Raw genomic sequence first — 25,920 nt, 5'->3', positions numbered from 1 at the left:
CACGCTAACCACTCAACCGCCGTGCCACCCTGATCTCGAATGCAATTTACTGAAATAAAAAGAAATAATTCACCGCTTTCAAAGGCACAAGTGGCTATCAGCGTTGAGATGTCAGATTGGGCCTAAAAAAAAATCCAGCAAAACCCGACCCAGGATTCCAGGTATTAAAGCCCAATCCAGACCGAGCCCGACCAATTAACTTGATTTGAGGGACTGAAGGATTTTATACATTTGACTATAAAGGATTTTATACGATTGAATACAAGTTACATTTATTGAGTTTAATGCAAGATATTATAGGGCTTTAGTTCAATGACAGGTCACGCTATTTCAAATGCAGAAAATTTTGACGAGGGAATTTTGATAACGGGACTCTGACGGAGGACGGCAGCAATGTTTTGAGAACAAGGACCTGATGACATAGAAACGCTCTGTGTTGTTTTGACTTTTCCAGACATCGCGACGCCCAGGGGGGGCTTCCTTGGCACACCCATGGATGGAGTCGAGACGCCATCTTGCGGGCGGACGTGGGCCAAGAAGAGAAAGCAAAAGGACTTCAGAGAAGGCTACACAAAGACTCGGCCATTTTCGATGGAGTACACTTAGTTCAATTGTTAATGAAATTAAATCTGCCCCCGTGTGAAAACGTCGGCTTTCTTGTTCATCTTTTCCCTCAAGAAACAAGCACGTATAAATTGTTGGGTGAATGTAGGTTGTGTTTGGTTAATGGAGTCAGATAACTAATTCGAACATTTTGGTAAACGGTACATTTTGATATGAATTCCCAACAGGACCGAGCCCAAAATTTCATGTTATTTGTCAGGACTCAGAGGAGGCGTGTTTTTGTCCAACTCCACTGCCAAATTTCGGGACAGGCTCGGGCCGGACTCGGGCCCGAGATCTTACTTCTAGGACTTGGGTAGGAGGTTTTGATTAGTAGGAAGGAATTTCACTTTCACTCAAAAGAGCCACCTTCTTTCAGTATCACATATTTAACTTTCTAAACATGAATGAAACAGTGTGTCACAGTTGCCATGGCGCCCAATTGGCCCCGACCATGTGGCACCAGTTGCTCGTTGACAGATTATCTTTCTGTCTATTTAAGCTCAGTGCTCTCAATCTTCCTTTGTCTGTCCGTCAACGAACCTCTGCCCTGGGTTTTGACTCTGTCCCTTTTTCCTGTTGGTATTTCCTGTCCGGTATGGTTCCCGTTTATTTTGTCCTGTTTAATATTGGGTTCCAGTTTTGTTCCCGTCTAGTTTGTCCTGTTTAATTTCGATATCCTGTTTTGATATCTACCCTGTCAGTCCCGTACTGTCCGGTATCGATCCCATCTGTCTGATATCTGCTCGGGCAATTGGTATCGATCTCGTCGGCGTCTGGCTACCTATCATTCCACGCTAGACTGCTACCTAACGTGCATGACTCCCCATTTCCCGTAAAAAAGGCTTGTGTGAGAAATGTCACGCATTTGGGTCTTGATCCTGTTACGGTTCTTGACACAGTGACCAAAACCTCTTTTGAAGGGGGATTCACTTACCCACTTCTCTCCTCAAGTCAAGTCATTTTTTCATTTTTGTACAGCCCTTAATCACAAAGAGTCTCAAAAGGCAAAAACAAAAAATGACCACTGAAAATTTGACAAAAAAACGGAACCCTAAAAAACCCCAATAAAATTACCAAAAAATCCACCCTGGAAAAACAGCCCCAAACGACTGAAAAACGACCAAAACGACCAGTAAATGACCAAAAAAAGAAAAGTACCAAACCTAAAATGTAAAAATGTGAAAATTTTACTGAAAAAAATAACTGAAAATGTACTAAGAAGTACTAAGAAGTACTGAAGAGTACAAAGCCTGGTGAAAAGTGTGAAAACGTAATGAAACAAAACTAAATAGTCCATATGAGTACTTAAAACTGCAGGAAAGTGCTGAAAAGTATGTAGAAGTACTGAATCGTCGTAATCAAGTACATGTTACTCAATTGTAAGAAAATTGACAAAAACAATTAAAAAATGGTAAAGAAAACCTAAAAACTGAGGCCAAAACGAACAAACGACCAGTAAAACACCAACAGAAACGAAAAGTGCCGGACCTAAAATGTAAATATGTGAAAACTATACTGAAAAATAACTGAAAATGTACTACTTAAAACTGTAGGAAAGTGCTGAAAAGTATGTGTAGAAGTACTGAATAGTAACAATCAAGTACATGTTACTCAATTGTATGAAGATTGACCAAAAAACAATTGAAAATGAAGAAAACCTAAAAACAGCCCCCAAATGACTGAAAAATGACCAAAACGACCAGTAGATAACCAAAAAACCCTGAAAAGTACCAAACCTAAAATGTAAAATTTGAATATTGTACTGAAAAATAACTGAAAATGTACTAAGAAGTACTGAAAACTCCGAAGGCTAGTAAAAAGTGTACTTAAAATTGTGGGAAAGTGTTAAAAAGTATGTAGAAGTACTGAATAGTAGCAATCAAGTACATGTTACTCAATTGTATGAAGATTGACCCAAAAAAACATTTAAAAAATGACAAAAAAAAACCTAAAAAATGACCCCAAAACAAGCAAAACGACCTGAAAAATGACCAAAACCCCTTAAAAAATATTATAAAAATATATTCTAAGACCGGGCCACAAACAAAACATATTTGCGTGTTTGAGACCCTTGTTTTAATCCTTGGACCAGGTCCCGCCCACACTCATTCAAGCCACGCCCACGTCCCCATTGCACGAATGAGAGTGACAGATGTTGCTTTCTTTGGTGCTGGTAAAATGAATAGATTAGATGTGGTAATGAGTTGTGGAGGGGAATTGATGTTGCTTGGGGCAAGCCTGAGGGGAGAGGTCTAAGGTCTCTGTTTTTGTCAACAGAGTCAGATCATAAATAAAAAGAGGATGCCGGGATGTAAAGGCTATAGAAAATGGAACATTTATAACTACAGTGTGTGGTTTTTTTGTGCTCATTTTTGGATAATGCTTGTTATATTCAGGTAAAGGGGCAGCACGGTGGGGCAGTGGTTAGCGCGTGTGTGGCACAGTTCATGTCTTGGGAACCTCCTGCGTGGGTTCAAATTCAGCTCCAGACTTCCTGTGCGGAGTTTGTATGTTCTCCCCGTGCTTGCGTGGGTTTCCTCCGGGCACTCCGGTTTCCTCCCACATTCCAAAAACATGCATTTCAGGTGAATTGGCCGGTCCAAATTGTCCCTAGGTGTGAATGAGCGAGCGAGTTGTCTGTCCCTGTGTGCCCTGCGATTGGCTGGCAACCAGTTCAGGGTGTCCCCTGCCCACTGCCCAATGATTGCTGGGATGGGCTCCAGCACCCCCGCGACCTTACTGAGGATAAGCGGTGTAGCTAATGAGATGAGATGAGATGAGATGAGATGAGATATTCAGGTATGCATTTGATTTTTTTTCTATTGATTGCTGGCACTTGGGAAAGTTAAGGGATGTATGTATATCCATCCATCCATTATCCGCTTATCTTCAGTAGGGTCGCGAAGGTGCTGGAGCCCATCCCAGCTATCGTCGGGTCTTGGGCAGGGGACATCCCGAATGTCAGAACCAGGACAGGTAACAGGAAGCAGAACCGACTCGCGTAACGTTACTCACAGTTTATTGAGGAGAAGAAGAATGAGCGCACTCGATCCGGGGATCGTTGATCGCGGGAGTAGATTGATTGGAACGAGGAAGTGGTCAAAATCAAACAGATCGGGCGAGAACAAAACAGGAGCAAAACAAAGGCAAAAACGGAGATTCACCGGGCTTGACAAAACAAGAGCAAAAAACACAGGCAAAAACGGGGATTCTCAGGGCTTGAGGTATCACAACAGAGTTTAGCAGGAGTTTCGCAGACGCTCCGACCCCAGGCGACTCACAAGACAGCGTTTAAGTAGTCAGGGAGCAATCCGTTAAAGCGTTTCAGCTGGTGTCCATGAGCGGGGCCAATTGGGCACAGTGGCAACCGTGACAGAACCTGGCGCTACACGGCGGGGACCAAATGGGCGCCATGCAACCGTGACATCGAACTGGTTGCCAGCTAGTTGCAGGGCTTATAAGTAAATATTTTTGCATTTTTATCGTCGGTAAATCTTTTAGATGTGTCCATTTTAATGAGTAGCTCACATGCGGAAAAAGTGTAGGCACCCCTGATTTTGTCATGATTACTGATGCGAGGCACCTGAGTCTGCTCCATTGGCGCCAACGGCCTTGGACCCTGATTGGCTGCTTATCTTTTTTTAAACCCCCGTCTTCCTGTCACCCGTTGTCAGTCCATCTGCAAACCTCAGCTCCTGCTAAGCAAGCCTTTTCGACCCTGACTTTCTCCTGTCCTGATTCCTGTTTGATTCCCGGCTCCGACCCCTTTTCTGAACTCGATTACGTTTTTGCTCCACTGTCCCGGCCATCGATCTGTTTTTCCCCGCTCTCGACCTGTGCTCGCCACGGAAGTGCCACTTCCGCGTTCCGAGCGATCTGCTACCCGTGACCGACAATCACCCGATCGTGGGCGCAAGCCTTTTCCTCCTTCTAAATAAAACTGAGAAAACGAACGCAAGTGGGTCCTGTCTCCGTTTCTGGTCTCTGACAGATTTACATCATTGGAGGTCCAGCGGTTGGAGTTCCGTACTCTCACTGCCTCAACCTGAGTCTGAATCCCTCTAAAACCAATATTTTGCAGTAAAACCTTGTGTGTAACGCGTACCAACTAAGAAATAAGAGTCATTTTTTTGTCCCTGTCACAGATCGGTCCGGCCTGAACTGATCAAATTGACTCTACAAATGAGCCCAGATCCTTTTAATAGGGTCATGAATATGAAGTACCCAAAGAGCTCAGGTCTTATTTGTCCAATCTCAGTTGAACTTAATGAAGACATGGAATCCATCATGATTATTCTCACCGTTTTCCAAAATACTTGACCTCACTTTGCGAAAATAAATATAATTTGCGTAGCTAAACTCAAGATAATTATTGCTTGTCTTGGGGGTGATGTCATGAGTGCTGATTCGGGGCACCTGCGACTGCCCCGTTGGCGCCAACAGCCCTGGTCGCTGATTGGCTCCCTGACTTTTTTTAAACCCCCGTCTTCCAAGAGGAAGCGGTCAGACCGTCTGCAAACCTATGCTCTTAGCTAGGCAAGCTTTGTACTATCCGACATCATCCTGCCCTGTTTTCCTGCCTGATACCTGTTGCCGACCTGTTTCTGGACTCGTTACTGCCCTTGCTCCTCCGTCCCAGCCATCGACCTGTTTTGCCCTGTTTCCTGCCTGATACCTTCCTTAAAGGATGTCTCGAATATCCACTTCAATATTTCTCTTTACTCCAAAACTTGCCACACCAACTTTGTTGCTCAGTTTCCTCTTCGTTCCATCTTTCAAGCAATCTCCCTATAAAGGTAGTCCCAAATCTCCACTTCAAGATTTCCCTTTACTTCAAGACCCTCTCTCCCGTTTCCCCCATTCCTAAATAAACTGTCTTAACGTGATGCAATTGTGGTCCTCGTCTGTCTGATCCGTGACAATTGTATCGGTTGCCAGTTGGTTATTTTGACCATTACATCTCATTTTTGTTTGTTATTTTGACTATTCCGCACTTTTGACATCATTATCACTATCCGCCAAATAATGTATTCTATTCTTTGATTACCACACCCCTTAAGGTGGATCTGTTTTTTTTGTATCCTGACAGATTTAATTAGAAAAAAGGGCCTCATGGGCAGGCTTTTAGAAAATATTTGGAATTTGGCATTGTGAGTGTTTCTTTCACTCCTCCCCTCTTCTCCTTTTCAATTCATTTATGTCTTCTCTCCTTATTTTGAGTGTCTATTTAACTATAATTTTCAGGTTCCCAAACAAATGGAACTCAAACGATGCAATGCCATACAGCAAAGAGCTTTGTTTTTTATGGGGGGGACAAGACTGTCTCCATTTTCACATTTTTTTATTAGTGGAATTTTTTTTTCATGTGATATGAATTATGTATATTTTATATTTTTACCATTATTGTTTGGTGGGCTGGATTAAAAAGAATGATGGGCCGCTTATTGGACACCTGCAAGGAGATCGTTTCGGTTGCCAGTTGGTCCTTTTCACTATTACGCCTAATTGTTTTTTTTGTTGTTTTGACTATTATGCACTTTTTGCACCATTATCACTATCGGGCAATAATGTATTCTATTCTTTTGATGACCACAACTTTTAAGGCAAATCTTTTTTTTTTTTTGTATCTTGGCAGATTTCTTTTTTTAAAAAAAGGGCTCACGGGAAGGCTTTTAGAAAATATTTGGAATTTGCCATTGTAAAGGTTTCTTTCACAGTCCACCCCTCTTTTCCTTGCAAATTCAAAATCCATTCATGTCTTCTCTCCTTATTTTGAGTGTCTAATAAACTATACTCATCAGGTTCCAAAACAAATGGAACTCAAACGACAAAATGCCATACAGCAAACAAGACTGTCTCCATTTTTATTAGTGTAATTGTTTTTTCCCATGTGATATAAATTATGTATATTTTATATTTTTACCATTATTGTTTGGCGGGCCGGATTAAAAAGAATGATAGGCCACTTATTGGACACTTGCAAGGAGATTGTTTCAGTTCCTAGTTGGTTATTTTGACTATTAAACCTCATTGTTGTTTTTTATTTTGACTATTATGCACTTTTTACATCATTATTATGTTGCTATTCTTTGATCACCACACCCTTAAAGGTGAATCTGTTTTTTTCAATCCTGGCAAATTTAATTTAATAAAAGGGCTCATAGGGCGGCTTTTGGAACATATTTAGAATTTGGCATTGTCTCTTCTTGCAAATCCCAAATCCATTGATGTCTTCTCTCCTTATTTTGAGTGTCTACTAAACTATACTTGCCAGGTTCCCAAACAAACGACGCAATGCCATACAGCAAAGTGTTTCAAGCCAGACGATGCAGGGCAACAAAATGTTCCTATTTTTACACCGTTCTCATCTCCATTATGAAGCGATTGGGGATGAAAAAGTGCAAGAATGACTTTGCCACAACAGAGGGGAGATCAAAAAGCAAGGGATGACCTTGTCGCCCTTCATCCTTTTCCCCTCGCCATAAAAAAACCCTTTACCTCCTTTTTTCCCAGCCTCTAGTGTACTATCATCCATTTCCCCCTCTCAAAAAACGATGCGAACACGACGCGACACATGGCGGCGTCTATTCTTCTTTTGAATAACAGCTCTTTTATGAGCTTGGGTCTTTTCTCTCCTGCCTGCTTGAAACGGGAACGGGAGAAGAGATGGCAAAGAGGTGCCGCAGGCTCCGTTTTCACAATGCTTTGATGTCGCCGGGATGCTGCCAGTGCAAACAGCCGGTTGCAAAGGATGTTTCCACATGCACGATGCTAGAAATTGGGACCACCATTTTGAATATAAACATTTCCTGAGTCGCTGACCACTGAATATTTGCAGATGTTTATTTGGCCCTTGTAGTTAATAACAAGCAATGTTCCCTCTAACAATCGCGCACTGCCTGCACATTCTCAGCGCACAAGAAAATCTATCCAGCGCATAAACAACATCAACATAACGTATTAATTAATATTCAATTAATATCTAATATAAGACTTAATGTACCGCATTTTCCGCACTATAAGGCGCACCTAAAAGCCTTTATTTTTTTCAAAAGCTGACCATGCGCCTTATAATACAGTACGCCTTATATATGGATCAATATTAAGTCGCAAAGTCTTGCAACTAAGGCAAGCAGCTGCCGACTAAATTTTCCCCAAAAGGCGAAGTAGTCCGCGGTGTATGCTGGCATTTATATACCGGCGTTTCATTTCCTAACCAATGTGTCAATCATCATGTGAATCAGTCACTATTGGCTAAAGTTATTCGGAAGTAAAGGGGGCGGATCCGTTTTATCATTTACAGGCTCGCATAGGCTAAGGGGCGAAACAAAGCCTGCAATTGGCCGAAAAAGATGAATGTGAATCATACGTTGGATTGCACTACGGCATAGAGAAAACATTTTTTACTATTCTGTATTTGTAAATATTTTACTCTCCTGGATTTACTACACTCACGGTTGTAAGAAGACCATGGTTACGTATCATTATTGAACGTGATGGCTGCAAGAGAACTTAGGTGAGCTATGCGGCTTTATATTTTCCCGGTATCTTGTTTTAGAACGATCTTGATGTTTCTGTGATGAGTCTATTTTTAAACTAAATTCAATTCAAAGTGTTTTATTGTCATATACACAGCAAAGAACCCCGTTTCCCTGCACAATAAAATTCTTACTTTGCTGTCCACACAGTTGCCAGCAAAAAATAAAATGGAAACTAAGAAATGTTTGGCATTTCTTGAATCCCAAGACTTTAACCTTCCGAATGATATTTGGAACAATGCATTTGAGTGATTGGTGACATAGTACAGACACTGTTTCCGTACATGTCTGAGACAGGTATTTGCTTCTTTGCAAGCTTTCGGAATGTTAAGGGGGTAATAAGTTAGACTGAACTATCTGACTGTTTTGTCAAAGTTCCCATTGTAGCGCCTTATGTATGGAAAATAAAGGACCAAAAACAATTTTTTGGGGGTGCGCCCTATAACCCGGTGCGCCTTATAGTGCGGAAAATACGGTAATCTAATCAATTCGCCCAATAATATTGTTTTTTTGTTTCTCACTCAGTGAGTGACAGGTGTCTAGCCAATGATACGATACAGTTCACTTACGGTACAAAGCCAATCATGGCATTGAAGGTCAGGGTTGGGTAGGGTTACTTTAACTTGATTACTTTCAATTACTTTTGGATTACTCCAATACCAAATATGCTAATAAAAGACAAAAGAAACTAAATATGAATAGCATTACTAAATTTTGTGCAGGCTTGGGGAGTAACTGAATACATGGAACGTCAAAAATGATGTTGGCAAGCTGTTTGGATTTATTTTCATTTTGTTTCTGTCGCATTTTATGTTAGTTTTGCCGGAGATCAAAGAGATCAAAGCCAGGAGAGAAAGCTTACCACGTGTTGTGAGTCATAATTTTATTCATATTTAGTTTCTTTTGTCTTTTTTAGCATATTTGGTAATGGAGTAATCCAAAAGTAATTGAAAGTAATCAAGTTAAAGTAACCCTACCCAACCCTGTTGACGGAGCTTGCGTCTGGGCCCCGCCTATATGCGCTGTGCAGGTTAGCTAGCAGGTTAATAGATGCTAATACAAACCCTGCATCATGGCGAAACAAACAGGTAGTGACACATCCACTCACCAAGTCACAGTAAAAAAGAAATGCAGTTCTTTTAAGATGGAATGGTTGAGGGAGTAGGTGCACATTGAAGAAAAAGCAGTGAAATTGGGTGAGATTTTTTCTTTTTCAAGTGAGAAAGGTCTACTCTGCAAAACCTGCAGCGATGCTAAAGTAGCAAGTCAGAGGAAAAAAATGTGGATTGAATCAAAGCTGGACTATCTCAAGCATCATGTTCAGCATAAAAGTCATTTAAAAGCTGTTGAAACTACAGAGACTCAAGATGGGACAGGGGATTAGTACATTATTGCGGGAGAGCGCAAAAGACCGAGAGAAAAGGAACGAGCTGTCACACAAAACAAAATCGGACCCTGAACAAGTTAAAGTTCAATGCATCAATGCTGTCAGTTCAACAAATCCACGATCACATGGCAAAGTATGTGAGTATACCAGAAAGCTGGCGAAGAAAAAACTATGCCTTTGAATTTGTGAACTCAATCAATGAGACTATGTGCAGTATTAAAAATGCACCTTGGCATACCCTGTTACTAGATCAGAGCACAGACATATCAGTAGTGTTCATTTTACCTCTGAAAAGTGATGGGTCCCGGCGACTCGCATGTTCAAAAATCTATGGGTCCCGACAGAGATCTATGGGTCCCCAAAATTTTGTGTTATCGATGTTGAAATTGTAAATCAGCGACAAATATGTAATAGAAATCTATATATTCATTCAATTTTAATCATCACCGTTTATTGATAATACAAATCAGTTATCACTTCAAGAGTTTTCAGATCACAACAATATTGTACATTATACAAAATAATATTGCTGAAATATTAGTCTATATATTCATGCAGTTTTAATCATCACAGTTAATTGGTAATACAAGGCAGTTATCACTTCAGGTTTTCAGTTCATAGATTCTTTGTAATTTGCTGTCCCACAACAGTTGTAATGCCTTCTCAAGGACCAATTGCAGCAACGGAATTTCCATAGCTAATTTGTGGTTTTAATTGTCGTGGTGCCGATCGAATGTGCTCTTCTGAAAGTTCGTATTGCGAAATGCTTCATGCAATCCAGTTTTTTTGTCATGCTGGGTACATGCATCACAGAACATGTAGCCTCCATTATCATCCTCCTCATAGCGTAACCAGGAATATGACTGAGTCCATTTTGGCAGAAAAGTCCTTTTCTGGCTAGGAGTACTGTATTCTTTTGTTTATTTTCTTTCGTCGAATCGTTCGCTTCAACACACGTGTTTCCTTGCCAGAATTATTGCCGTTGTTATCACTCTCTGCATTATGTTTCGACTTATTACTGACACTGATAAATGACCAATTTTGTGTTGATTTTTACCTAATATTGTTTTTTCGGAGGCATACTTAACCTTCACTCGACGACAAGCACCACAACAATGACGTAATCTCGAAGCAACAAAATCTCGTTTGCCGAGATTGGCATGCAGACAAAATCTCGAACCGCGAGACCAAAACAACAACGGCGGATCTGCCTGACGAAAAGTTTGGAGTGCGATAAATCTTTGTTAAAAAAAAAGAAATCGGGTAACAATGTCAATTTTGTGTCACAAAAGTTGCGTACCGGGGACACTATGCGTCCCCAGCAAAAAATGATGCGTCTAGGACGCGAGGACGCGCGCAAACGAGAACAATGTATCAGTAGCAAAATCATGGCCAAAGCAGGACTCTCACATACTATATAACATCTACACATCCCATTTTTCAGATTTTTTTCTTTTTTTAAGTGGACCAAATTACTTATTTAAAAATAAAGCGTGCATATCTGATGTTGCTCACAGTTGTCCTCAGTTTGCTCAGGGAGCTTTTGTGTATGCCCAGATACATGAAAAATTAGAGGGAACATTGCTAACAAGTATGTAGTTTGTATTTAACAATCCGCCCATATTCTGTACTATTTTTGAAGTTCAGCAATCATACAGTAAACCTCTGAATATGCTATCCCCTTCTTACATTTTCAGTTTCCGGTTTGGAATAACATGATTTTTCAGCGACAACTATTAAGAATTAGGACGATGTTACAACAACAAAGTCTTCTAAGGGAATGACAAAGTGGATGATTTAAAATCTGTTTTAATTGAATTTCTCCGCCTCCGCCCGTCTCTGCATCCACCCGCTATTCTTCTTGACCAGCTCAATTCATGTCACACCACAGGTGAATTATTTTTTAACTTTGCACCACTGGCTCTCAAAAAGTGAGGCGCTCTTGTCCTCAACTAGCAGCTTGGTTAAATAGTGCACAGAAAACACCAATGTCAACATCGACAGTGGGCAAAATAACAGACATTGGATAACTCATTTGATGACTAAAAAACAGAAAATTTCCACTGCCCAAAGATAGTTGGGATGGACTACAACACTCCGCAACACTAATGAGAATAAGCGGTGCAGATAACGGATGGAAAACACAACATTTTCTGGCAGACCCCAAACCTTTTCAACAGTAGTGTATACTGTATATGTAAAGCATTGTTTCTCAATTAACTATGCAGGTGCCTCTTTCATCTTAATAACGGCAAACTTTGGTTCCCTGGTTATAATGTTTTCGCTTCGCTTAGCATTACAGGACCCATTGCGAAAATAATACAAAAAACACTGTATTGTATTAAAGCACAAAAGATTATGAAGTAATTAAAGAAAGAGAAAGTCATTGTAGGAGGTAGTTCAGCCGACAGCATATTCATGTTGTAACGCCATGGTGCAGACCAATAGCACATCAACATTTCATATGACGTCAACCAATAGCACACAGGGATCTGAGATGAAACTTGTCATAGACACAAATACTGCACAGTTTGAGTTTTATGTTTTGGTGTATACCCATCTGACTAAGCCAACTCCTTAAATGCATTTCTACGCATGCTCAATTTCTCTAGTCATGTTTTCCTTCTTTGTTAGTCCTTTAATGTACCTTGGTCTTGTAAAAAAACAATGATAAACGCTAACTGTATGTAACTGTATGTAATTGTATGTAATACGATACCAACTGTATGTAACATCCTACATGCCGTCATTTCTTTGTGTAAATATTGTGTAAATTATAACTATAACCTTATCCTCCTTGTTTTATGACCTTATCTTCTCTGTTCCTTATCTTCTTGGTTTCTTTACCTCACTGTGAATGTGTGAAACTGGAGTGACATGCCCAATTTTGTTTTCACAATATGTTAACCCATTTTGTAACAATGACAATAAAGGTATATTCTATTCTATTCTAACGCTGGCTAACTTGCTCAACAGGCCTCACAGGAATTGGTAGATTTCTTTTCAACATCAGAACGGAATAATGTCGTATCCCGGGGGTCTACCGTACCCCCTGCATGTAAACGTAGCAATCGTTTGCATCTCCATGACACGATTCGACTACTCTGTGCTCGTTTGCCTTTAAAAAAAGTGAGCGAAAACGAGAGATTGACGCCGCGGAATGAAATACTTTGTAAAGAAGAAATAAACGCCGCAGCCGGCAGAAGATTCATGCGCTCAAATAAACTGGGGCTTTTGAATTTTTAATTGGGAAACCCTAATTATGGCCATCAGACAGTGTTTCTAAACACACTCTCTGCACTTTCTCCCCATCTCTCTTCACCCAACCCCCATCTCCAACCTCATCGGGAAAGCTGCGGACGCGGGCTCGGTCGGCGTGTATTTTTCCACGCTATTAATATTTGATGAAAATGGGCCAGGCTGCATCAGCTGCTCATCGCCACTAAGAACACGGCCTCCATTATGAGCCCCGCGCTTCCTCTTAGCCGCCCGCATTAGCGAGATGACGGAATGCCACGCTAGAATTATAGCGCTAACGTTCGGCCCGACTCATCGAGCGCCCCTGTCGATTGGCGCTATTAAACCTTGACGAACTGTCGGGCAAGAGTGATAATTGTGCCGGCGCTAACGACGCTAGCTTCCTGGGCCTGTAGCGTTGCGCAACAGATACGACAAAAGCCGTCTCATAATTCTGGCGGAGGAGGGTGTATATTTAGTTGTGGACCAGGAACACAGGTTACAAAGATTTAAAAAGGCTGTAAAATGCAGAGGAGCTCGATTTGGTCACAAATCAGCCAGGGAAGAAGTGATGTTGATGGTCATGAGCCTCACGTTATTAAAGTTACCCAATTCATTCATGTATAATGAGCATGTTTTTTTACCTAAATATTTTGGATGAACATTATACACAAGTTGTTTGGTAGTATAAGAACCATTTTCTTGGTTTGATTTATCAGTCGAATAAAATCACACTTCTGAACCTCCCTGGTAAGGTCTTTCAGAGGTACTGGAGAGGAGGGTACACCAGGAAGTCAAATCTTGGATTCAAGAGGAGAATTGTGTTTTTTGTCCTGGCTGTGGAACACTGGACCAGCTATACATACTCTGCAGTGCCCTTGAGGGTGCATGGGAGTTGGCCTATCCAGTCTACATGTGTTTTGTGGACTTGGAGAAGGCATTCGACCGTGTTCCGAGAGAAGTCCCGAGGGGGTTCTTCGCGAGTATATGGTACCGCAGTCTTATCCCGCTGTGCGGTCCCTGTATGCCCGGTGCCAGAGTCTGGTCCGCATTTCTGGCAGTAAGTCGGATTCGTTTCCGCTTTGGAGTTGGACTCCGCTAGACAGAATTTCCAGGCCTTGGTGGGGAAGGGTCTTGTTTGGGGACTCAGGATTGCATCTCTGCTTTTTGCCGATAATGTGGTGCTGTTGGATTCCTCAAGCAGTGATCTTCAGCTCTCACTGGAGCGGTTGGCAGCCGAGTATTGAGCGGCCGGGATGAAGATCAACACCTCTAAGTCCGAGACCATTGTACTCAGCCGGAAAAAGGTGACATGCTCCCTCCTCGTTGGGGATGAGATCTTGCCCCAAGTGGAGGAGTTCAAGTATCTTGGGGTCTTGTTCACGAATGAGGGTAGGATTGAACGAGGGATCGACACACGGGTCAGTGCAGCGTCTGCCGTCGTGCAGACCCTTTACCGGTCCGTCGTGGTGAAGAGGGAGCTGAGCCAAAAGGGAAAGCTCTCGATTTCCGGTCGATCTATGCTCCTACCCACACCTATGGTAATGAACTGTTATCACGGAAAGAACAGGATCCCGAATACAAGTGGCCTAAATGAGTTTCCTCTGCAGGGTGGCTGAGTTTTCCCATAGAGATAAGGTGAGAAGCTCAGTCATCCGGGAGGGACTTCATGAAGTGGCCACTGCTCCTCCGCATTGAGAGAAGCCAGCTGAAGTGGGTCGGGCATCTGATAAACATGCCTCCTGGACGCCTCCCTCCGGAGGCATTCCGGGCATGTCCCATCGGCAGGAGGCCCCAGGAATGTCCCAGGACACGCTGGAGAGACTGTCTCTGGGCTGGCCTGGGAACGCCCCGGGATCCTGTCGGACGAGCTGGAAGAAGTGGTTGGGGATAGGGAGGTCTGGGGTTCTCTGTTAAGGCTGCTGCCCCCGGGACCCGACCCCAGATAAGTGGAAGATAATGGATGGATGGCTAAAATCGCAGAAAAACAGTGGATACAAGGGAAATCGAACCCGGGTCGGGACAATGAGAGCGCCAAATCTAAACCTTTAAACTACCAGTGATATAGATGACTTATGTAAAGGCATTCGATTTTATCTCATTATCAGACTCTTTGTAATCATACCGTGTAGACCAAGTATCTCGGACTTGCGGCCGGCGGGCATTTCGCAGCCCCGGGTGATGGTTTGAGACCGCCGCCTTAATAGGACAATTTAAAGTAAGTGCAGCCCATTTTTAATGATTATTGATTCCGTGAGAAATTAGTCCATGTTTTTGACAACTTAAATGATATAATACATAACAGGAGCAAAACGGAGGATTTGATAGTAAAAATTGAAAAAAGTACTATTTACTCACAATATTTTAACCTTTTTACCCATAAATCAAGTCCTCAATTCCAAATTGAACAGTAATGAAAGTTGTCTATAAAAAACACTACACTTCTCTCTAACGTGTAAATTTCACGTCACTGAAATTTCCTTTATTCATCAAAAATGATAACAAGCCACTGCAATCTGGTCTGTTCCAGCGACAACCACCAATGGCAATGTTATAAGTCTGTGTTGTAATTTGGCACTATTCTCAGTATGGTTGCCCTGGTTCCAAAAATATTGGGCTCACATTTTAAATTTAGTGCAGCTTGTTTAAAGACAAACTTGACTTTCATTCAGAAATTTGAGCATGTGGCTTTTATTCAGGTGCACGTCATATACCTGAAAATACGGTAGATAAAATTGGAAATGAATTGTGACAATGATACAGTTACCATTCTGCCTTTGAGAAACATATAGAGTGGTCGTTGAGTTTCTTCTTGTGGTTATTCTGTTAATTGTTTGGTGCTAACATTAATTTTAGTGCTGAAACCAGATGTCATAATGTAATTTATGTTGAATGAAACACACCATTTTAAATAGAACATATGATAGATGGATAGATAGATAGATAGATAGATAGATAGATAGATAGATAGATAGATAGATAGATAGATAGATAGATAGATAGATAGATAGATAGATAGATAGATAGATAGATAGATAGAAAGATAGCTAGATAGATAGATAGATAGATAGATAGATAGATAGATAGATAGATAGATAGATGTGTTAAAAATAAAATAATAAAATAAAGATATAGAATACAAAAATACCAATATAACATTTTGCTATAGAGTATTTTATTTTTTTTACTTTTATTTCTTATTTTTACTTTCATGCAACCCTATCTCTCACAGTAGTTTTAGTTCTATGTGCCTTATTTATAAAAAAGTATATATGCTATATCACAAAATACTGTTTTTTCGGGGCACATCTTATAATCTGGTGCAGTTTATATACTGAAAAATATGGTGGATAAAATTGTAAATGTATTTTTACAATTGAATGATACCACATATGGTAACTGCCTTTGAGAAACACAGAGTGGTTTTCTAGTGCCTTGCTCGGAATTTACAGCAGTTTATGTATTTTTTTGCTCATTATTCAAATGCATACTGCTTTTTTAAACAAATGACGGATTTTTTCCCCACTAGGAGACTCTCGATAATACACTATGTTCCTTTAAAGTGAGCAGCTTTGGCTCTCCACTTCTCTCCCCCTTCCACGATTTGCTTCCTGGTTGTTGTCACAGGGGAACGTAGGAGGGCCATGTTCGGGACCGGCAGCTTGTGTAAAGCCGTCGTCAAGGACCCCATAATGATCAACTCAACCTTGTGACTCCTGTCTGAGAGGCTTGCTCCCCCGGGGATGAAAGGAGAGAGTGCTCACTGCGCTGTGGAGAGTGTAAGAGGATTAACCCCTTAATTTGAAGATGATGAGGAATCAAGAAGGGATTATATAGATTGCGGACGCTCTTTTCTCATTCAAATTGTTGAAATTGTAAATATTGAACAAAATAAAACGACGAGTTTGAAATAGAAATAAGGAATACACATTTTGGAGGACTGGTTCATTCACATGCAGCAATGTCCTGACGTATGCAAATCAAATCTCTCTCTGAACTTCCTGCTGGAAGGGTTGAAATGTCTTTTTAAATCGGTGGGATTTATCCAGTCAAATATTTTCAGCTTTAGAAGTTAGAACCATTAAAATAAAATCTATATAAAAAGAAAATTAAAAATGACAATAAAATAAATAAATATATAAAAAAAGGAAAGAAGAAAAAAGAATTTGAAAAAACATTAACGTAACCAGCCTTTTCAAAAGGGTCCTGCTGTGAGGAGAATGTGAAATTTAATCATCTTCTAAAGCTGGGGCCACCATTTCTTTGTTAGTGATTAGCTCAAATCTTTATTTGCATTTCTAAAATATTACTATGTTATTATTGTCTTATTACCGGGTTGTAATAATTAGAAATAGGGGTAAAATGGGCACAGTCAACAACTAAAATGCATGTTTACCCTGGAGTGCCATGTCTAATCTTGTTACATAAAATGTTTCCCGACGTTGATATCAATGACGATGAAGACAATTCAATAAAACCACTGTTTTCTTCAAATTTCGGCTACTTTTAAAAAGAAGTATGGAGGAAGCGATCATTTTAAAACACCGATCATGTCTAGGATTTTTTCATGGGAGTTCGAAAACAAATTTCCTAGAAAATAACAATGACTCATCACTGTTGAGCTATTTTCAGAACTAGTCGTGAGCTACTCAAGTAGTCTTAGAGGACTACCTACGGGCACCAGGCTAATAACTCTTGTTCTAAAGCAGGGGTCTTAAACTCTTTTTGCAGCCCTCAGGGATATAGTTTAAGGCCCCCGCTATAATATGAAAGTTAAAGGCACAGTAAGTCATATTGGGCCACTGGATGTTTTTTGTATTCAGTTACGCAACCAAAACCGAAAACCACAAGGAATACAAACTACAGTGTCTCAGTGAACAAACTGCACCATTTTTCTACTCATTCATTGGCCCAGCCTTTTGAGAAGAAAAAAGGAAGAAAAACAAGGAAAGATATTAGGAAGGAAAGAGTGAAGAAAGATAAGGAAAAAAGAAAGATGAAGGGGAAATAAAGAAAATAAATGAAAATAAAACTATAAGGGATTTATTTTTTCGCATAGGAAATTACAAAAACAATGTTTTTGAACAAAATACATCCCTTTGAGACTTCTTGTGTTTGAGGTTCTTGGAATGTTTTTATCTGAACTTTTTTTGAGGAAAACACGATTTTGGCCCAACCTCAACGAGACCTTAGCTCTGGCGGCCCCTAAGGCAATTGAGTTTGAGACCCCTGTTCTAAAGGATGTATTGTTGGAGAAATTGCATTGAGGGATGTCAACAAATAACCAAAATCCGACAAGCTTATCGTTTTGGAATTCTGATTTGATTAAAATCCATGAACGCTTTTTAGCACATAAGAGTTGTTCATAGTATTTACATATCACAAACTTGTTAAGGATAAAACCATGTTGGGTGGAAAACCAGGAAAAGAATTGGAATAGACTGCTTGTCATAAAAACTCCAATAATGAGTCAGATTGAGTCCTATAACGCTTTTAAGGGAGATATCAGAGCAATAACCAATATCAAATCAGGACGTGATTACTTGAAGTGTAAGGAAACCATCTTTTTAACACAAATATTTTTTAAATGCTAGTTGAAGAAGAGCAATCATCTAAGTTCAGTTTGTCAAATATCTGAGTTCACACACAGTATCTTCTTCATCATATTCCCTTGATTTCTAAGGTTAATATGTTCCATAATTACCCGTATTAAACGGATCTCCATGAAGTAAGAACATGTACAATAGTGAACCACAGGCAATGGTTTCCGTCATCCAGTATTTTTTATACTGCAAAGCAGTCTAGATTTGGAGTACAGAAATGAATGAAACACACGAACTCGGGTTTACCCACGAAAAGCCTCATGTGAATTGGTTGATATATCTGTGACATTTCGATTTCATTTTCTGTCCCTACAGAAAAAAATGTCACAGCCCATATATGGATGGATAGATTTGTTCCGATTTCAGGTGGACACAAATGCAGGGAAGCATGAACAGAGGCTGTGGTGCTTACAAAAGGATGATGTTTACCTTTCCACCCCACAAATAAAATATAAACATTTTTGTTTTTGTCGGGATAGGTCGCTCTGTAGGGCTCGGGCTGGTTCTGGTTTTATACCATCGGGCTCGGTGGGGGTAGATATTTTGGGCCCAAACATAACCTCTGGGTCAGGGTAATCAAAACCATGTGTGGAGAGACTAGGCACAGGTCTCTCTTGCTCCATACCTGGGTTGGCGCCCTTTTGGCGAAAGTAGCAATCCACATCCTGACAATTGTATTCTTCAGTATGTAGCATAAGTCCGCAGTCTTATCCATCAATGTAATACTATTCGTCATGGTTGTATTCATCGTTATACTAGAAAATGTAAGTCAATGCTTATGAGCACAACTTGAAAACAAATGGGACCCAGCGATTGGAGTCACAGATATGTGTTGATTTAGTGGCATGAGTGAAATTATTTTTTCAAAAATGTCGAAAGATAAACGTGTAAACAAAGTTTATTGAATGATGATGTCAGTATTGCCTGCCTCCTTGATGGTACTGCTCAAAAATAGCAGGTACACAATGTTGTTTTGATTTTTTCGCTAGACATTTATTCGGATTTGTATGAGTATGGATGTTATAAGAGGGGACTGTAAGAGAGTGGGATTGTCCTGACTGTGTTGTATGGTGCAGAGTCTTGGAGCCTGAATGCAGATTTAAGAAGGAAATTAAATGTTTTTGAGATGAAGAGTTTGAGGAGTATGTTAGGAGTGAAGCGATTGGATAGGTTGAGAAATCAAATTGTGAGAGATAGAACTGGAGTAGTAGTGGAACAGAGCGTGTGGATAAGAGAGTACTCGGTTGGTTTGGACACATGGAGAGGATGGATGAGGAGCGAATGTTGAAGAGGATCTACAGAGCAGAAGTAAATAGAAGGAGACCAAGAGGAAGGCCGCGATCGACGTGGATGGATGGTGTTATGAGTGCACTGCAGGAAAGAGGTCTAAATCTAGTGAAAGCTAGAACTCTTTTGGTGAGTGGAGAGGTGTTGTAAAAGGATAATGGAATGTTTAGACATGTTATACGGGATGGGCAGGGCACCTGTAGGATGCGGCAGGGGTAAACCAGTGAAAGCTGTCGGCCCTGCTGTTGAACAAAAGAGTGTGTTCTGTCACCCTAACCAGAGTGACATGGCCACTTTCTTGTGTCCCATTTTATCTGGAGGGACGAAAGCATGACCAACTTAGGTGCCGAGGTGTCTAACTTGTTTGGGTATCTGGGCATTTGGGTTAGCCATGGTCCAAAAATATCTGTGAGTGTTTTTTGCTATTTTTTTCCCTTTTTTAATTTCTTTTTCATTGTATGTGTTTGTCTTGCTGTCGGTCACCCCTCTTGAGGGATATGACCAAGGTAGATAGATAGATATATAGTTTTAGTCAGCGCCCAGGAAACAGAGGGCAGTTTTCTCATAGGTTTGAGTGTAATGAAGCTATTAAAGTGACATAAATACGTACGCAAAAATCCACAATACTAAGTAATATAAAACGATTTGCGATGGATTATCCAAGGATGCGAAAGTTGAACCACAACAAATTGAGGGAACACTGTATATTTAGACTCAATTTCCACAACATTGTTGTAAAGTAACAAACCCCTGTCCCGAAAGAGACTTTAGAATTTCTCAGTTAAAACCATTTCAGATCCTCCAACTCGAACGTGTGTGGCATTTCTGGTTGGCATCACAATCCCTGCAAAAACACGAAACGAGCGTTCGGCAACTTCCATTTGAAGGAGCCGAAAAAGGCTAACGTGGTGTCGAAGCAGAGCAGTGATGCCAAATGCAAAGAGACGGGGCTAAGTAGAGTAGAAAGCACCTGTCATCTCCGGCTCTCCGTCCACTTGATCAACATCAAATTTTAATTTTCCCTTCCGAATGTAAAAGCTTGCTACGCTCTTGCTGCTGAGCTTGTCAGTTATGACGCTAACGCCAAGCAAGCTAAAGAATAAAACCGGATGACGAACGAGAGACCATGTACAAGAAACACCCCAGATTAATCCCAAGGGCATACCAGACCATCTACAGGCATAAACATGGGTCAGGGTTTATAAAAGGGAGAATGGTGAGGAGTAGATGACGGTTATTTGTCTATAATACTAATTTTTCATTAAAAAACAGTGTAAAACTTTGTCTCACATTTTGTTTTCTCAAACTTAGCATTGTGGGTGACAAACGTTGCTGAATACATGATGAAAATAATTGATTGACAACGTAAACCATGAACACAATACCAAGATCGAATTTACAATGTGTTTATTTAATGGCCTTTAAAGTCCTCTTCATTATCATAAACCCCAAAGAGTTTCCCTCATTGTGTCTCTATTGAGATGTTTCAGGACAACTTGCTGTTTTCTCCATCGTCTAACATTTGTCTCTGATACCGTGAATAAAACTAGTATGGTAATGAGATAATCATCAAATGCCTTTTTATATGTGGTCTAGTGCAGAGAAGGGCACTCTGCCTGGTTTATGAGGTTTCTGTGCTCCACTACAGGTGACACTAAATATGAGCTTGTTAGCAAACTGACAGGAACTTGGAGAGAAGCCTCAAAAAACAGGCAGGACATGTGGGCCCCGAGGACCGGATTATTTAGGTTCTGTATAGTGGGTAGGTTTCTGCACACTGAAGGATTTTATACATTTTACTATAAAGGATTTCATACGATTAAATATAAGTTACATTTATCGAGTGCAATGAAGATTTTCACTGAGTGGACTTCAGGTCACGCTGTTCCAAATTAGGAATGTTTTGGCTGGGGAATTTTGATAACAGGACTCTGACGAAGGACGCCAGGCATTGTTTTGATAAACGCTTGGTGTTGTTTTGAGAGTCTCCAGACATCGAGGCGAGGGGTTGGACCCCAAGTGGGGGCTTTCATTGGCACACACATGGGAGGAGCACACCAGCTGGCGGAAAAAGACATGGGCCAAAGAGGAAGAGAAGATAGAGAGAGGAGGCTTGATGGAGACTCGAGCGACACTAATTTGGATAATTCGGCCATATTCGATGGAGTTAACTTAGCTAAATTGTTTAAGAAATTAAATCTGCCCCCGTGTGGAAATGCCGGTCCCTTGTTCATTTTTCCATTAAGAAACGAGCGCGTATTCTTAGGAGAATGTAGGTTGTGTTTGGTTAATGGAATCAGACAACTAATTTGAACAATTTGGTAAATGGTACATTTTAATATTAATTCCTAACAACACTCACCGCAGCGACAGGGGTTCGGTTCCCTAGCAACCATTGTTTTGCGGTTGTTTTTTGCGTGATCAACCATTGCACAAATACTGTGATATACTCCGTAAAACCTCATGTATAACACACACCCAAACTTTGAGGTTTTTTTTTTTGTGTGTTATAGATCAATAAGTAAAACGCACAGCCTTAAATGTCTGATTCACTCAGCAAAATCTCACGATACCCCCTACATTTTCTCCTCGGATCTACACAATTCACATAGGCCAACTTTTTTTTTTACTTCAAATCGGTGAATTTTACCGAAATTATTTCCATGCCTGCATCTATTATTAATAACCGCGCATGCTATCCAAATGAATTGTACATTTGTGAATACGATATCCATCTGTTACATACTAATGGAGCCTGACTTCATTAAAACCAATCCCCGGCCCTCATTGAATTATAGTCTATTGAGTTAAACATGTACAAATAAAAAACCTACCCAGGGAAATATAGAACACAATTACTTCAAAGGCTCTCCCAAAAGCACAACACCAAACTCTGCGAATACGGGACCCAAAACAACTCTAAACGTTCGCCGTCTCAACATGGTGGCTATAATATTTCTTAATTGGAGCGCCAAATTCACACGGGCCTTTTGTTGAGCTCCACGCGAGATACAACGCTCTCTCTCACTTTCCCCCTCTGCCGACTCTCGCTTATTCTCTCCTTCTCATTTGCATATTCATTGAGATATCAATTATTTATCCCTTAGCACAATGACTGGCTGCATTACCATGTGACTCTGTGCGGAATAAAATACCGGCATAGGAAATTGACTGAATAATACATAGGATATGCCAGGTAAATCAGTGGGAAATAATAAGAAATAACAACGCCGTAAACAGGGGTAATGATGAATCAAAGGTCGTTGGGAAACGTGGAAAACAGAAGCGGCGCTCGTAATTTAGGAGATTTTGCTCGTTTTACCAAGTGACGTCTCTGAAAATGTAGTTTATTTCTTTCAGCTTTGAAGGAATACCATCAGTCATTTGGATTTTGCTTAATTTATATATATATATATATATATATATATATATATATATATATATATATATATATATATATATATATATATATATATATATATATATATATATATATATATATATATATATATATATATATATATATATATATATATATATATATGAAAGGGGTGAAGGGGTGGTGTGAGTTTCTGCATAGAATTTTAGTGTAGGTCTGGTGCAAAACAATTCAAGGACAGTTCAATCGGAATAAGGAGAATTATTATAACTAATTAAGGCTATGGTACAGTTATTTTACTGATCTTATTTCAAGGAAGTCTCAGTTAAATATGTCATTATCTTTTGTTACCTATAAATTAAATATATATAATAAAAAAAAACATTTTATTTACGAAAACATAACATTTATTCATTATAATTTCTAAAATCATGTTTAAAAGAGTCATCTTGATTCAAAAAAGTATTTATTTCTATATAAAGGGTTATAGTAAAACATTTTTAAATATAAAAACACATTTATCTTATTAAAAAAATAATATATTAACTATTTCTTAAAGTAATTGATTTTATTTAAAAAATAGCTATTTTACGTTTTAAAAAACCATAATAATTTCTCTTAATTTATTCAAAAACAAAAAATAAATTGATCTATCCTTTGCATTTAACCTGTGTAGGCTTTATGAATTACCTAACACACACACAGACACACACATGCATGAGTACATGCTAACCCACACCTCTGCAAAAATTCCCTTCCTCTTATTTAATGCAGCATTTGTAACGCATGCCATGGGAAGAATCGGAAGCAATATTCTGAAAATGCTCATTCATTGATGATCGAATACGCATTTTTCATTTTCTCTGCTTGTTCTTTTTTTGTTCACACATACTTAAGATGACTAAACGAACCCCTATTTTCAAGATTGCATTGCTTCTGACCTGATTTTTATAAGACACACTCGCACAGTCAAAGCCAAGGTCTCATCAGATCACTGTGTAAAATAAAAGATTTGATTATTTCATATGCAATGTTTTCCTGAAAGAAACATATACAATTAATTGACTGGAAAAAAATCAAGTCTAGACCAGGAGCTTTCAACTGTTCTGACATTAAGACCCACCATCCCACTCTGAATACAAGCCAAACCGAGAAAAAAACAATTGAATAAAGGAATTTTGCTGATGAAACCAGAGATAGTAAAATATATTTACATAAAAGAAATGACCAGCAAAATCACAACAACTTCAAGTAATAATATTACCTTTAATGCTCACTTAGTTGCATTTTTAATGAAATCCGAAACACTTCGGTGGCTTTGTCTTCTCGATAATAAATTCCATACCTCATAAATTCGCCACTGCATCTACGTTTGGTCATGATGAACATGTAAATATATACCATCTGTATTTTTCTGTGATGTAAAATGGTGGTCACCGACTCGTATTTGCAGGTAATTCTCGCCAGATACCGTGAAGGAGACTAAATAACCCTTAGTGATTTATCTTCCGATCATAGCATTATTTTGCCAAGGCAGAGGCCCGCCACCCACTAAAAACAGGCTTGCAATCCACTTTTGGGTCTCGACCCACCAGTTGAGAAACGCCGGTCCAGACGTTACCCAACCGCTACTAGATAACAAAGTACGAAAAATATTGTTAAAAATTGGAATAACCCCTCCAAAATACATATTGTGGGAAAGTTTAATAAATATATTAGTGTAAAATGTACATTTTGTTCTGCTGATCCTGAAACTCTAACCAATTTGTTTTAGCCAATCTATAATTTTAACACTTTTAGGACACTCAAGGTTGCTGTACACAGACTATAGAACGTACTGGATATATATATATATATATATATATATATATATATATATATATATATATATATATATATATATATATATATATATATATATATATTTATATATATATATATATATATATATATATATATACACTGTATAGATATACACTGTATAGATATACACTGTATAGATATATATACACTGCATAAATATATATACACTGTATATTTATACATTGTATGGATGTATATACACTTTATATATATATATATATATATATATATATATATATATATATATATATATATATATATATATATATATATATATATATATATATATATATATATATATAGTTACCTGCTTGTCCACCCCCCTGGCATCTTTGTTTATTATTTTATAATTTTTTTTTTATTTTTTTTGCAGTTTTTGTATAATGTTAACGCAACATTGTCGTGGAACATTTATGGAATTGTATATGCGGTTTGTTCAATAAAGTTTTAACAAACACACACACACACACACACATACACACACTTGCACATGCACGCACACGTGCACCCGCTTCACCACACAACCCTCAAGACTCCGCCATCCCCCCATAAGAAAAACCCTAGCGCAGAATAGATGACCGCACTTACTTTAAACGTCCCGTGAAGGAAAGTTTTCGGATTTTTCACAACTCAATTTGGAGTGGAGCCCCTGCAGAAAAAAAGAAAAAAAAACGTCGCCTGCAAGCTCCTGGCCGTTACATATTAAAAAAAAAAAAAAACCTTCTCGTCGCCCTTCATTTTCTACATTTTGCCAAGCCCCCCCTTGTACGGTCTCCCACCTTGCACAGAATGCAGACTGCGAGCTCTCTGCATCTGGTTGCACAAGCACAATCAATATGGAAGGAGAGAGCTATTTTATGATTGGAGAAGTTGTTGTGTTTTTTGGTGGTGAAATTCATTATTTAGTATCTGAACCTTCAGCAATTCACTATCATTTATTCATAAAGTCCCTTTTTGCCAGGAGGAAATGGATACAGCTGCAGCAGCTAAGAGAGAGAGTGAGAGAGGGAGAGAGAAGGA

General features: G+C 39.5%; 1 long non-coding RNA gene across 1 annotated transcript in view; it reads right to left on the bottom strand.

The window, feature by feature from the left end:
• The window catches only part of LOC148366941 (uncharacterized), a 168,347-nt gene extending 142,630 nt beyond the window's left edge, over positions 1–25,717 (bottom strand). The window contains exon 1 of the long non-coding RNA XR_015850253.1: positions 25,489–25,717. This is a non-coding gene — a long non-coding RNA (uncharacterized LOC148366941). The remainder of the gene's footprint in view (positions 1–25,488) is intronic.
• Between the last annotated feature and the right edge of the window lie 203 nt (positions 25,718–25,920).

Source organism: Urocampus carinirostris, chromosome 4 (genome assembly GCF_059441175.1).
Source record: "Urocampus carinirostris isolate Australia breed hairy pipefish chromosome 4, RoL_Ucar_1.0, whole genome shotgun sequence".
NCBI classification, from domain to species: domain Eukaryota; kingdom Metazoa; phylum Chordata; class Actinopteri; order Syngnathiformes; family Syngnathidae; genus Urocampus; species Urocampus carinirostris.
The sequence above is the reverse complement of the archived record's forward strand: the minus strand, read 5'-3'. Positions and strand labels throughout refer to the sequence as shown.